This window comes from Trachypithecus francoisi, unplaced genomic scaffold (assembly GCF_009764315.1).
Source record: "Trachypithecus francoisi isolate TF-2019V2 unplaced genomic scaffold, Tfra_2.0 Lachesis_group13, whole genome shotgun sequence".
Classification (NCBI taxonomy): Eukaryota; Metazoa; Chordata; class Mammalia; order Primates; family Cercopithecidae; genus Trachypithecus; species Trachypithecus francoisi.
Genome location: NW_022681458.1, coordinates 50,877,804 through 50,891,657, shown reverse-complemented (window position 1 = coordinate 50,891,657; position 13,854 = coordinate 50,877,804).

Below are 13,854 nucleotides of genomic sequence, written 5' to 3'. Positions count from 1 at the left end.
AGTTAAAAAGATAAATAATACCAACTCTTGTCAATGATGCAGAGTAGTTTGGCAGTTTCATATAAGATTAACCATGCACCTACTGTTTGAGCCAGCAATATTACTCTAGGTATCTATTCAAGAGAAAAGAAAAAATGTGTTCATACAAAGATCTGTAATTGAATGGTCATCATAGCTTTATTCAGAAAAGCACCAAACTGGAGACAACTCAAATGTCTATCAACAGGTGAATGAAGAAGTAAGCTGTGGTATATCCATACAATGGGGTACTACACAGTAATACAAATGAAGGAACTACTGATACAACCAACATGGATGAATTTCAAAATGTTGTGCTAAGTGAAAGAAGTGAGACACAAAGAGATATATATCAAATTCTAGAAAAGACACAACTATAGTGACAGAAAGTTTATCAATGGATTCCATAGGCTAGTGGAGAGGATGGGACTGACTATAGAGGGAAATGAGAAAATTTTTTCAGTTGACATAAATGTTCTATATAGAACTCACTAAATAGTATGCTTAAAACTGGTGAATTTGATTCCAGATAAGTTATACTTTAATGAAGATGATTTTTAAAAAAACAAGCAAATGTGTCAAATAAAAAGATTGTTAAATATGTTTGTTTTTTTTTTGTTTTTTTTTTTTTTTGAGACAGAGTCTTCCTCTGTCGCCCAGGCTGGAGTGCAGTGGCGCGATCTCGGCTCACTGCAAGCTCCGCCTCCCGGGTTCACGCCATTCTCCTGCCTCAGCCTCCCGAGTAGCTGGGACTACAGGCACCCACCACCTCGCCCGGCTAGTTTTTCATATTTTTTAGTAGAGACGGGGTTTCACCATGTTAGCCAGGATGGTTTGGATCTCCTGACCTTGTGATCCGCCCGTCTCGGCCTCCCAAGTGCTGGGATTACAGGCTTGAGCCACCGCGCCCGGCTATAATTTCTTATTTTTTCTAGACAGATTCACTTTTGAGCTCTGCATAATGGCTGTAATGTATCTATGCATTCCAAGTAGTTCTTCCCTAACCATGGCTGGACTAACATTTCTGCCTTAGAATAAGATTCATACTTCAGTACTCATTGCTGACATACTGACCTGAGTCACTTACTGCCTGAATTTGGGATGGTTTGTTTCCCCTGAACAAGATATTTCCTACTTAAAAATTGTTTCTCCACTGGGGGAAATATTTGCAAAACAAATATTCGATAAAGGACTTCTACCCAGGATATATAAAGAACTCCTATAGCTCAATAAGGCAAACAACTTAATTAAGAAATAGACAAAAGATTTCCAAAGAAGGATATTCAAATGAAAAACAGGTACATAAAAAAATGTTCAACATCAGCAGTCATTACGGATATGAAAATTAAAACCACAGTGGGACACCATTGCACGTACATAAGAATGCCAAGTTAAAAAGATAAATAATACCAACTCTTGTCAATGATGCAGAGTAGTTTGGCAGTTTCATATAAGATTAACCATGCACCTACTGTTTGAGCCAGCAATATTACTCTAGGTATCTATTCAAGAGAAAAGAAAAAATGTGTTCATACAAAGATCTGTAATTGAATGGTCATCATAGCTTTATTCAGAAAAGCACCAAACTGGAGACAACTCAAATGTCTATCAACAGGTGAATGAAGAAGTAAGCTGTGGTATATCCATACAATGGGGTACTACACAGTAATACAAATGAAGGAACTACTGATACAACCAACATGGATGAATTTCAAAATGTTGTGCTAAGTGAAAGAAGTGAGACACAAAGAGATATATATCAAATTCTAGAAAAGACACAACTATAGTGACAGAAAGTTTATCAATGGATTCCATAGGCTAGTGGAGAGGATGGGACTGACTATAGAGGGAAATGAGAAAATTTTTTCAGTTGACATAAATGTTCTATATAGAACTCACTAAATAGTATGCTTAAAACTGGTGAATTTGATTCCAGATAAGTTATACTTTAATGAAGATGATTTTTAAAAAAACAAGCAAATGTGTCAAATAAAAAGATTGTTAAATATGTTTGTTTTTTTTTTGTTTTTTTTTTTTTTTGAGACAGAGTCTTCCTCTGTCGCCCAGGCTGGAGTGCAGTGGCGCGATCTCGGCTCACTGCAAGCTCCGCCTCCCGGGTTCACGCCATTCTCCTGCCTCAGCCTCCCGAGTAGCTGGGACTACAGGCACCCACCACCTCGCCCGGCTAGTTTTTCATATTTTTTAGTAGAGACGGGGTTTCACCATGTTAGCCAGGATGGTTTGGATCTCCTGACCTTGTGATCCGCCCGTCTCGGCCTCCCAAAGTGCTGGGATTACAGGCTTGAGCCACCACGCCCGGCTGTTAAATATGTTTTAAAATTTAGATTTAATTATTATTCAGGTACAGTGAGGTCAACAGATCAAGACATGATTGCCATTGAAATGACTGTTTGTTACTCACCGTTCCCGAGAGGAGAGAGCACACACCACACCACACAGGGCCACATGGAGAAGCACCTGGATTGGTCAGGAGGCAGAGAGAGCAAGGGGGAAACATAGAGAAGAGCTTTTATTGTGATTTCCCTAGGAAGGAACATGTGAAGTAAGGTAAGCAGGTTTAGGATTGGTTATTTTGAATAATTTCCATTGGCTCTGGGGTATAGTGGCCCTCTCTAGTTGCCTGACATCTAGCTGTGGGGAGATTAGGACAGGGGAATAGTGGCCTTGAGTGTGACAGCCCCATAGAAGAAGTCATGAGGTATAAGACCTGGATTGGTTAGTCTGCCTGTGAAAAGCATGATTGCAGGCAAGTCTTTTATTATCTTTAGGAGTTGGTTAATCCTGGGAGAGGCCGTCCCTCTAGGGTCAGCAAGGAAAGGTCCCAGATGCCAACACCTTAGAAATATGGAAAATAAAAAGTCATGATTAATACTGATAGAGGAATGGATAGATTGATAGATATGTGATCAAACAAATATAGCAAAATGTTAATGGTAAAATTTAGATGTTGGGTAAATTGGCTTCACTGTACAATTCTTTCAAATTTTCTGTGTGTCTGATAATTTTTGTAACAAAATTTGAGAAAAAAATATTTCTTTGGATATCTGACCTCTTACCTTACATAGCTTCTAAAAGTTCTGTTTTCCACCTGTCTTACCTACTTGGATTCCTGGCCTCCTGCTTGCTCTTGCCTGAACATTACTGTTGCCTGAATCTCTTAGTTCCGATATTCAACTGGTCCTCCTGATCAGACAAATTTCTTGATTCTATAAGATGCACCTGAACTAGGCAAGGCTTCTTATTGCACAAGGTCACTAAATAGGCATGGCCAGCATAAGGCATAATGAGAATTAGATGAGTTCTATATTCAAGTGGTTTTATATCTTTATATACATCCTCCCTCAGACCCTTGCTCAACACACACACACACACACACACACACACACACCCCTACCTCTGTTATGGAATAAAATGTGTACCAACACCCCTGCCCCTATTCATATATTGAGGTCCTAACCCCTATTACTTCTGAACTTAATCTTATCTGGAGATAGATGCCTTACAGAAATAAGTTAAAATGAGGTCCTTAGAGTAGGCCCTAATCCAATGGGACTGGTGTCACAAAAACTGGAAATTTGGGGATCAAGGGAAGATGACATGCAGAGATACAGGGAGAAGGCAGTTGTCTCCAAGCCAAGGAACACCTGAGATAATCAGAAGGTAGAACAGAGGCCTGAAATAGATTCTTCTCAAGTGCCATCGGAGGGTATGTGGTCCTGTAACACCTTGATTTTGGATTCTGGCCTCCACAATTGTGAGATAAATTTGTTGTTCTAAACCACCCGGTTTGTGGTATTTTATTATGGCAGCCCTAGAAAACAAATACATGCCCTCTAGGTTCTCCTCTAGTTTTCCTAGTCACCCAGTGTCCTTGCGTCCTCTGTGATGCCCCACCCAGACATGCAGTCATGGACAGTGTCTGAAGCACCCACCCATCAAAATTCTAATTTCCACACCTGTAATCCCAGCAGTTTGGGAGGCCGAGGTGGGTGGATCACTAGGTCAGGAGTTCAAGACCATCCTGGCCAACATGGTGAAGCCCTGTCTCTACTAAAAATACAAAAAAATTTAGCTGGGCATGATGGTGTGTGCCTGTAATCCTAGCTACTTGGGGGCTGAGGCAGGAAAATCGCTTGAACCAGGGAGTCCAAGGTTGCAGTGAGCTGAGATCGCGTTACTGCACTCCAGCCTGGCGACAGAGCGAGACTCCATCTCAACAACAGCAACAACAACAGCAACAACAACAGAAACCCACTAATTTCCAAACTGCCTGCACCTCTGAGAGTTCTCAGGGATGAACTAAGATCTTGAATAAGCTAAGTTAAGCCAAAGAGTAATGACCAATACCATTGTAATGTGTCATAACTCTTCTGGCGATCGTCCTGGATGTTTGTTAATTCATAGGAATGAGTCTATAAGGATTAAATCCCAGACAGTAAAAGAGGTTGGCAAGGAAAATAATCTTAGGTGGCGTGAATATCGCATTGTTTCTCAAATCACAGCAGTTGAATGGCCATCTGTTTTTACTCAGGAGTGTCCATGCTGGCAAGTGAACTTCTCTCTCAGAAAAAGATATAGGAGATTAACAGACAAATATGTCTGAATGCCTCCAGGATGGCACTCACTGTGTATTTTACTTGATAGTAAACCACCCAAAACATTCATAGCAAACTTTTGACCCCTTTTGCTTCCGTGTTAACACTGGAAATGCTAAGACCAGAAAGTCAGCTTGCAGAGAGGTGAAAAATGTCTGTATGGAGGGTTGGAAACACATTTGCTACACATGGCCAAGAGAAAGCATTGGAAGAAACAAGCAACAAAAGTACAAAAAAATAGGAGCAACTGTTTTGTTAGCTAAAAAAAAAAAAAAAAAAAGAACAAAGGGAGATGGATTTTATGAGAACACAGCCTTTTTGCTTTATATTTACTTAAAGATAATCTAAGTAAAATATTTCTATCATTTTCCCCATTACTTTCAACACCTTATTATTTGAACATTATTCAACAACTTATTCAGTTTTCAAGACTATAGTGACTTTTGTCATTGGACAATGTTATTGTTTAATTTTTATATTTACACATATCTGACACTATTCTACTTGAGGATGTTGCCAATGCACAATTGGAAAAGGTGATTTCTTGGCCATTTGCGTGCATTCTTTTGGCACTCATCAGATGTGACCGCATTTCACTTTGTGTGAAGTGCGGAGCTTGGGATTCTGTGGGGCCTAGTGAGGTCACCAGAGTGATCCATCAGGTCAGCTGGCACCTTTGTCCTCTTTCCTTAGAAATCAGACTGACTGGCTTCTCTCTCTCTCTCTTTTTTTTTTTCCTATCCTTCCTTCCTCTCTCATTTCAGTCTGCACCAGGCATGGGGATATATAAATATGCAAAAGTCAAAACTTCTGCTTTATAATCACTTATTGCAGAGATCCCAATCTGCTCTGAGGATTCAGTTAAAAGAGTTTTGTCTTTCTCCCCACATCCATGTGTCCAAATCCTATCTTACCATCAGTGCTGTCTCAAACGGGACCATCAGCTAGAAGCTTTTCTTTCCCACCTGTGTTCTCCTTCGCTGAACAACCATGGTCACTAGTTGTATTACTCTTGTATCATTGCCTACTCTGTGTCTTATTTTTCAAAGCTCATTTCCCTGGGCAGACAGTGAGCCGTCTGGGGACAAGATTAATCTTCATATCCTCACATTGCCTACCATATTGATTTCGGCTTAAAGAAATACCTGCTGCTCAAAGAATACCTGCTGAATGATTGAGTTCATTCAGATATTAAACATGGGTGGGTAACATATTCCTTTGATAGACTATATCTTTAGTGCTGCAATTTGCTGATTCTTAACAGTCTTTGAATGAAAGGCACCAGGTGAAAATGTCTGCTACAATTGGTGTGTAGTAATTTCAACGGAAACAAATATCTAGCACTTTGGATTCACCTTCCGAAATCAGGTCAGTTCTGAAGCTCTGGGCCCCTGAGTAGGGATAGATAACTCAAACTAGGAGTGTTCAGGCTAGTGTTAAATGCATTTCGCTAGAAATCAATACTTAGTAGGGAAAGCTTCCCAACACATAATGATGGTAATAATATTCAATTACAAGACGTTCCTTAAAGTCACTCACTCCTCACAGAGCTTTATTTTTCTCTGTATTTTGCGGAGAACAACGTTTCAGTTAGTAGAACAAATTTAGCATTATGCATCACCAGTTCTCCTAAAGTATTCTCCAATACTTAAGCTCTTTTCATTAAAGACAAATTTGGATGATATTACCCTGCTGTGGTTAAGGATTTTGCTAAGCCAGGAATGGGAAGTGTATTGTATTCTGTCGCATAGTTTACTCTTTGATGAACAAGACTGAGAAGCTTAGTGTTTAAATTTCCTGGACTCTGTGCCTTGTTGTCTATTCACGTTCTGATCCAGTGCCTTCCAGCTTTGTACTCTTCATAATCTAGGTAGCCTCCCTGTCTCAGTTTTCTCATCTTTGTGTAGCTAACGCTCTTAGAACAGTGCCTTGGGCATAGTAAACATGTGAGTTATAGTTGAGGATATAAGATTAGGACAATAAGAACTTGAACCCCTTCTCTTCAAATTTGAGGAATGCTCAGATGAAACAATCTCATTTTAAGGTAAGTAACTTCTGGTAAGGCTCAGGCCTTTTTCTGACCCATGGACAAGGCTACCTGGCCTAAGGCCTGAAAGCTATTTTAGCCATTGGAAATATTATCACTGGTATCTCTCCTTACTGCCTTTTAACTCTTTTTATGACACCTCTTTCCAGAGTGCCATGCTTCCTCAGGGTCAAATTTCTATCCAGAAGGAACAGAATTGCAGCATCATATAACAGATTTGTAAACCTAGGTGACATATCACATCACCTCCCTGATCTCCTGTGACTCCCAAAGGTGAAAACTGAAATTGCAGCTATTCTTTGATCAGTAATGCCCATATGGCTTAAGTGGAATTAGCAGGATCTTTTAATATTCCAACCATGCACTCCATGTATTTGGCATATAAAGAGAAGCAAATTGATGGAGATATTAACTAACTTTTTAAAAGATTAAAAGAGGCTGGGCGCGGTGGCTCAAGCCTGTAATCCCAGCACTTTGGGAGGCCGAGACGGGCGGATCACAAGGTCAGGAGATGGAGACCATTCTGGCTAACACGGTGAAACCCCGTCTCTACTAAAAAAAATACAAAAAACTAGCCGGGCGAGGCGGCGGGTGCCTGTAGTCCCAGCTACTGGGGAGGCTGAGGCAGGAGAATGGCGTAAACCCGGGAGGCGGAGCTTGCAGTGAGCTGAGATCCGGCCACTGCACTCCAGCCTGGGCGACAGAGCGAGACTCTGTCTCTAAAAAAACAACAACAACAACAACAAAAAAAAAAAAAAGAAAGAGGTTTAGCTAAGACAGGTTGGACATGGAAGTAATAGACGCCAATGGGGAGGTCTATCTTACCTTTTTAGGCACAAGAGAGAAAAAGGGTCCGATTTCTAGGGGCGGCTGGTTTCCAAGGATGTCTGACAGTGTTTCTTGACTGTGTGGCATGCTCCTCTAAAATGCCAATTTCCAAGGCCTACCCACCCAACTAGAATTTGGGGGAGTGAGACCTAGTATATCTGTTTCTAATATGTTCCCTTAGGTGATTTTAACACCCCCCAGTTCTCCTGTTGGCTCATTTCTCAGAATGATGACCAGCATACAAAGGTGCTAGCTGCAACAATTTGGAACAAGAGGAGATCACAGAGATTATCTAGGGTGCCTACTTCTATTCACACACAAGATGAAGAGCCTATAGAAGTCAAAGAATTGCCAGGTGCGGTGGCTCACACCTGCAATCCCAGCACTTTGGGAGGCCAAGGCAGGCAGATCACAAGGTCAGGAGTTCAAGACCAGCCTGACCAACATGGTGACACCCTGTCTCTATTAAAAATACAAAAAAAAATTAGCCCGGTGTGGTGGTGTGTACCTGTAATCCCAGCTACTCAGAAGGCTGAGGCAGGAGAATCGCTTGAACCTGGGAGGCAGAGGTTACAGTGAGCCAAGATTGTACCACTGCACTCCAGCCTAGGTGACAGAGTAAGACTCAGTCTCAAAAAAAAAAAAAAAAAAAGCCAAAGAATTGGCCCAGTGTTACTTACATTGGATAATGTTAGCACTTCTCAGGAATGCCAAAAACTAAAAAAATTGCTCATTCACAAAATGTGTTTGAGGTGCAAATTGTTTCTTTTGCCAGCATACATAGCATTTTCAAAAATATCAAGGCAAGGTAATTCCTTGCTATTAATATGGTGTGAGTCAGGAGTCCAATTTCTTTATTTTGTATTTGGATGGATAGCTAGTTGTTTCCATGATGTTTGTTAAAAAGTCTGTTCTTTCCTCCATTGGATTATCTTGGCGTGCTTGTCAAAAATGAATTGACCGTGTAAGGGTTTATTTCTGGGCTCTCACTTCTATTTCACTGATCTATATTTCTATCCTTATGCCACACTGTCTTTATTACTGAAGCTTTGTAGTATGTTTCGAAATCAAGAAGTGTGACTCCTACAACTTTGTTCTTCTTTTTTTTTTTTTGACAGAGTTTTTGCTCTTGTAGCCCAGGCTGGAGTGCAATGGCCCAATCTTGGCTCACTGCAACCTCCCTCCACCTCTTGGGTTCAAGTGATTCTCCTGCCTAAGCCTCCCAAGTAGCTGGGATTACAGGCATGTGCCACCACATCCAGCTAATTTTTGTATTCAGTAGAGACAGGGTTTCACCATGTTAGTCAGCTTGGTCTCAAACTCCTGACCTCAGGTGATCCACCTGCCTCAGCCTCCCAAAGTGCTGAGATTACAGGCATGAGCCACCATGCCTGACCCCAACTTTGCTCTTCTTAAGATTGCTTTGGCTATTCTGGGTCTCTTGAATTTCTGAATTTTAGGGCTAGCTTGTCAATGTAGGCAGAAAAACCAGTTGGGATATTATTAAGAATTGCATTGAATCTGTAGAAAATTTGGAGAGTTTTGCCATTTTAACAACAATAAGTCTTCTGATCCATGAAAGCGATGTGTCTTTACATTTATTTAGATCTTTAGTTTCTTTCAAAAATATTTTGTAGTTTTCTGTGTACAAGCCATACACTTAATTTTGTTAAACTTATACCTAAGTATTTTATCATTATTGATGAAATTGTAATGAAATCGTTTCCTTAATTTTATTTTCAGATTGTTCATTGCTAGTGTATAAAAATACAACTGATTTTTGTATATTGATCTCGTATCCTGCAACCCTACTAAACTTGTCTATTAATTCTAGTAGTTTTTTTTAATGAATTCCTTACCTGTGGTATAATAAAAATTATGTTTGATCTTTGCCCCTGGTTCCTGGTACAGAGCTCAAAAGTCCTTGGGATTTCCTTAGTTATAGGAGTTCTTTCATTATTCCTAACTACACCTGAGTTTATGCTAACAAGGTAACTCATGGTGGACACTCAGCTTCAAGGAAAGGGCTGGTCAGGACATGATTAGAGGGTTAGGACTTTCAGCCCCATGCTTCAACCTCTGGGAAGGGGAGGGGCATGGAGATTGAATTCAGTCATGTGGCCAGTGATTTAATCAATCATGCCTACAAAATGAAGCCCCAGTAAAACCTTGAAAAATGAGGTTTGGGGAGCTTCTGAATTTGAGAATGCATTGGTGTATCAGGAGACTTTTGTTCCTGGAGAGGACATGAAAGTCCTATACTCCCATTCACATACCTTGTCCTATGCATCTCCTCCATTTGACTGTTCCTGAGTTGTATCTTTTATAATAAAACTGTAATTGTAAGTACAGCACTCCTGAATTTTGTGACTAGTTCTAGCAAATTATCAAGCATGAGGGGAGACTGGTCATAGGAACCTCCAAATTTTTAGTTGGCTGAGCAGAAATGTGGGTACCCTAGGACCCCATTTAGGGTTGATATCTAAAAATGAAGGTAGTATTATGGGATTGAGCTCTTAACTTGTGGCATCTGCACTAATTCTAGGTAGTTAGTGTCAGAATTGAATTGAATTGTTGGATACCCAGTTTGTGACAAGGAACTACTGGAATGATGTACCTATTAAACTTCTTTGTTAATTCTTATCCTCTTTTAACAGATTCTGTAAGATTTTTCACATTTAAGATCAAATAATCGGCCAGGCACGGTGGCTCATGTCTGTAATCCCAGCACTTTGGGAGGTGGAGGTGGGTGGATCATAAGGTCAGGAGATGGAGACCATCCTGGCCAACACGGTGAAACCCCATCTCTACTAAAAATACAAAAAATTAGCCGGGTGTGGTGGTGGGCACCTGCAGTCCCAGCTACTCGGGAGGCTGAGACAGGAGAATGGTGTGAATCGGAAGGCGGAGCTTGCAGTGAGCCAAGATCCCGCCACTGCACTCCAGCCTGGGTGACAGAGCAAGACTCCATCTTAAAAAAAAAAAAAAGATCAAACCTGGGTGACAGAGCAAGACTCCATCTTAAAAAAAAAAAAAGATCAAATGATCTGCAAATAGAGGTTGTTTCCCTTCTTCCTTTGCAATCCAGATGTCTAGAACCTCCAGGACAATATCATATGTAAGTGGCAAGTGTGGACACCCTTGTATCTTTCCTAATTTTAATATGATGAGCTATGGGTTTTTCTAGATGCCTTTTATCAGATTGAAAAAATTCCCTTCTATTCCTAATTTGTTGAGTGCTTTTATAATTAAAGAATGTTGATTTTATCAAATGCTTTTTATGCATCTATTGAGATACTTGTTTGATTTTTGTCTTTCATTCTGTTGATATGGTATATTACATTAATTGATTTTCAAATGTTAACCCAATCATTCCTGAAGTAAATCCCACTTAGGTCATGGGGTATAATCCTTCTTGTATGTCACTGGATTTTATTTGCTAGTATTTCATTGAGGATTTTTATGTTTCTGTTTCTAAGTTTCACACAATTGATTTTTAAATCATTTTAGGAGAAGAAAGGAAAAGAAATATGCAATTATATTGTATATTATAATTACCTAATTAGCTTTCTCACAAAGCAAGCCTGCTAGCAATGAACTCACTTGTTTATCTGGGAGTATCTTTATTTTGCCTTCATTTTCGAAAGATAAGCATGCTGGATATAAGATTCTTGATTGAATTTTTATTTTTTTATTTTTAGCACTTTAAATATGTCATTCCTTACCTCTGGCCTCCATTGTTTATAATGGGAAGTCAGCTGGTTATCTTATCAGGATTCTCTTGCATGCAATAAGTTGTTTTCTCATACAATTTTCCAGAGTTTCTCTATCTTTGACTTTTAATATTTCAATTACAGTGTGTCTAGGTGTGGATTTCTTTGTATTTATCCTAATTGGAGTTTGTTGAATTTATTGGATATATAGATTAATGTTTCTTCCAGTAGTTTTTCTTCTCCTTTCTCTGCCTTCTGTCATTCTAGTACTCTGAAGTGAGAACAAGCAAACAAGCAAGATTTTTTTTTTTTTTTTTGAGACAGAGTCTCACTGTGTTGTCCAGGTTGGAGTGCAGTGTTGCGATCTTGGCTCACTGCAACCTCCACCTCCCAGTTCAAGCGATTCTCCTGCCTCAGCTTCCCAAGTAGCTGGGACTACAGGTGCCTGCCACCACGGCTGGCTCATTTTTTTGTATATTTAGTAGAGACTGGGTTTCACCGTGTTGGCCAGGATGGTCTCGATCTCCTGACCTCGTGATCCGCCCGCCTCCACCTCCCAAAGTGCTGGAATTACAGGCATGAGCCACCACGCCCAGCTAGAACAAGCAAGATTAAAGTGCTCTGAATTAGAGGTCACTGTAGCTCTCTATTCTAAGTTTAAATTATTCCCAAAGCCATGGTGCTTAGTCTCTCTGTCCATGGCTTGCAACCCTGGCTACATGTTAGAATCACCTGTGGAACTGTAAAAAAAATCCCAACCGGCCGGGCACAGTGGCTCAAGCCTGTAATCCCAGCACTTTGGGAGGCTGAGACGGGCGGATCACGAGGTCAGGAGATCGAGACCATCCTGGCTAACACGGTGAAACCCCGTCTCTACTAAAAATACAAAAAACTAGCCGGGCGAGGTGGCGGGCGCCTGTAGTCCCAGCTCCTCGGGAGGCTGAGGCAGGAGAATGGCGTAAACCCGGAAGGCGGAGCTTGCAGTGAGCTGAGATCCGGCCACTGCACTCCAGCCCTGGCGACAGAGCAAGACTCCGTCTCAAAAAAAAAAAAAAAAAAAACCACAAACCAATCACAGTCAGCCCTTTATATCTACTGGTTCTGTATCCACAGATTCAACTCACTATGGATAAAAATATTTGGCAAAAATAGCAATAAAACGATAAAAATAATATAAGTTAAAACAGTATGGTATAATTTTTATATAGCATTTATATTAGGCATTGTAAGTAATTTACAAATGATTTAAAGTGTACAGGAGGATGTGTGCTGATTATATGCAAATACTATACCATCTTATGTAAGGAAATTGAGTATCTTCAAATTTTGGTATCCACACAGGTATGAGGAGGTACATCTGGAACCAATCCCCAGAAGACACCGAGGGACCGTGGTACTTCAGAACTTCTGAAGTGGTGCTCAGGGATTGGTAGTTTTTAAAGTTCCCCAGGTGATTCCAGTGTACAATCACTTTAAGAACCACTACTAGAGGCAAATCTTGAGGACTCTTAGCTGTGATCAAGCGAGGATTAGAGAGGCTAGGAGCCAGGCAGGTCTTTACAGATTGTGCAAGGTTTTTTACTTTTGAAAATCTCATTTAAGGACTCTCCTCCAAAATTCCAGGCTTAGACTAATACATTTCTATACACATGTGCCATTCTTCTATATTGTTTCTGCTATTACCTTATATCTCATTCTCTGCTTCTTTTGAATAAGTAATACCTTTCCATTAGACCACAATCTATAATTTCTAACACCATGATTTTCATTTCAAACCCTGCAAGGATCCCAGCAGAAATTTAGGCGTACATGGGCATTCCCATTAAGTCATTGAGAATGATCTAAATATTTGTTCAGAGGGAATAAGACCTTCTTGAAGAGATCATATCTGCATCAAGAAAATTAAGGGAAGAGATTTATATATTAAATATTGACATATATGTTAGTATTATATATAAATAGCCTTTATAAATCAAATAAAAACTGAATGCCACAACTTAAGTGGCCTATATATACATATATGTATTTAATATATAGGCAAAATACAGAAGCATGAACAAATATGGAATGTTTACTATAATTTTTAAAAATTTAAATTCCAATATGAAGTATAATTTTTAAAGCTTTTAGATGAGCATAAATGAAAAAGATTGATAATATCCAGTCTAGTGAAGGTAAGGGAAAATGGTTAGCCTTATTCACAGCTGATGGGAGGGCCTCAGACCCTCCAACCTGTCCTCCATGCTAGTATAAACTCTGTGGAAAGCATTCTGTTTTGTATTTATCAAAACTGTAAGTCTATTCAACATTGATTCACCAAATCTTCTAAGAATTTATCCTAAGGAATAATAGATGTATGTGCAAGGATGTTTGTGTACAAGGAGCTTAGATGATAATTAGGTGATGATAAACAACATTAAGTCCATTAAAAAGGATTTGGCCAAATAAGTTATGGTACATCCAATAACAGAATTCTCATTCAAAAATTAGAAAGTAAATCTTTATATTTGAAATGAGTTTAGAGAATATGATTGCATTTATTTAAAAATTACAAAAATATATGGTTATATAGAAATTTAAATGCTCCAAATTGTTAGTTCACTTTCTCTGTATTACTCTAATGCTTTTACTG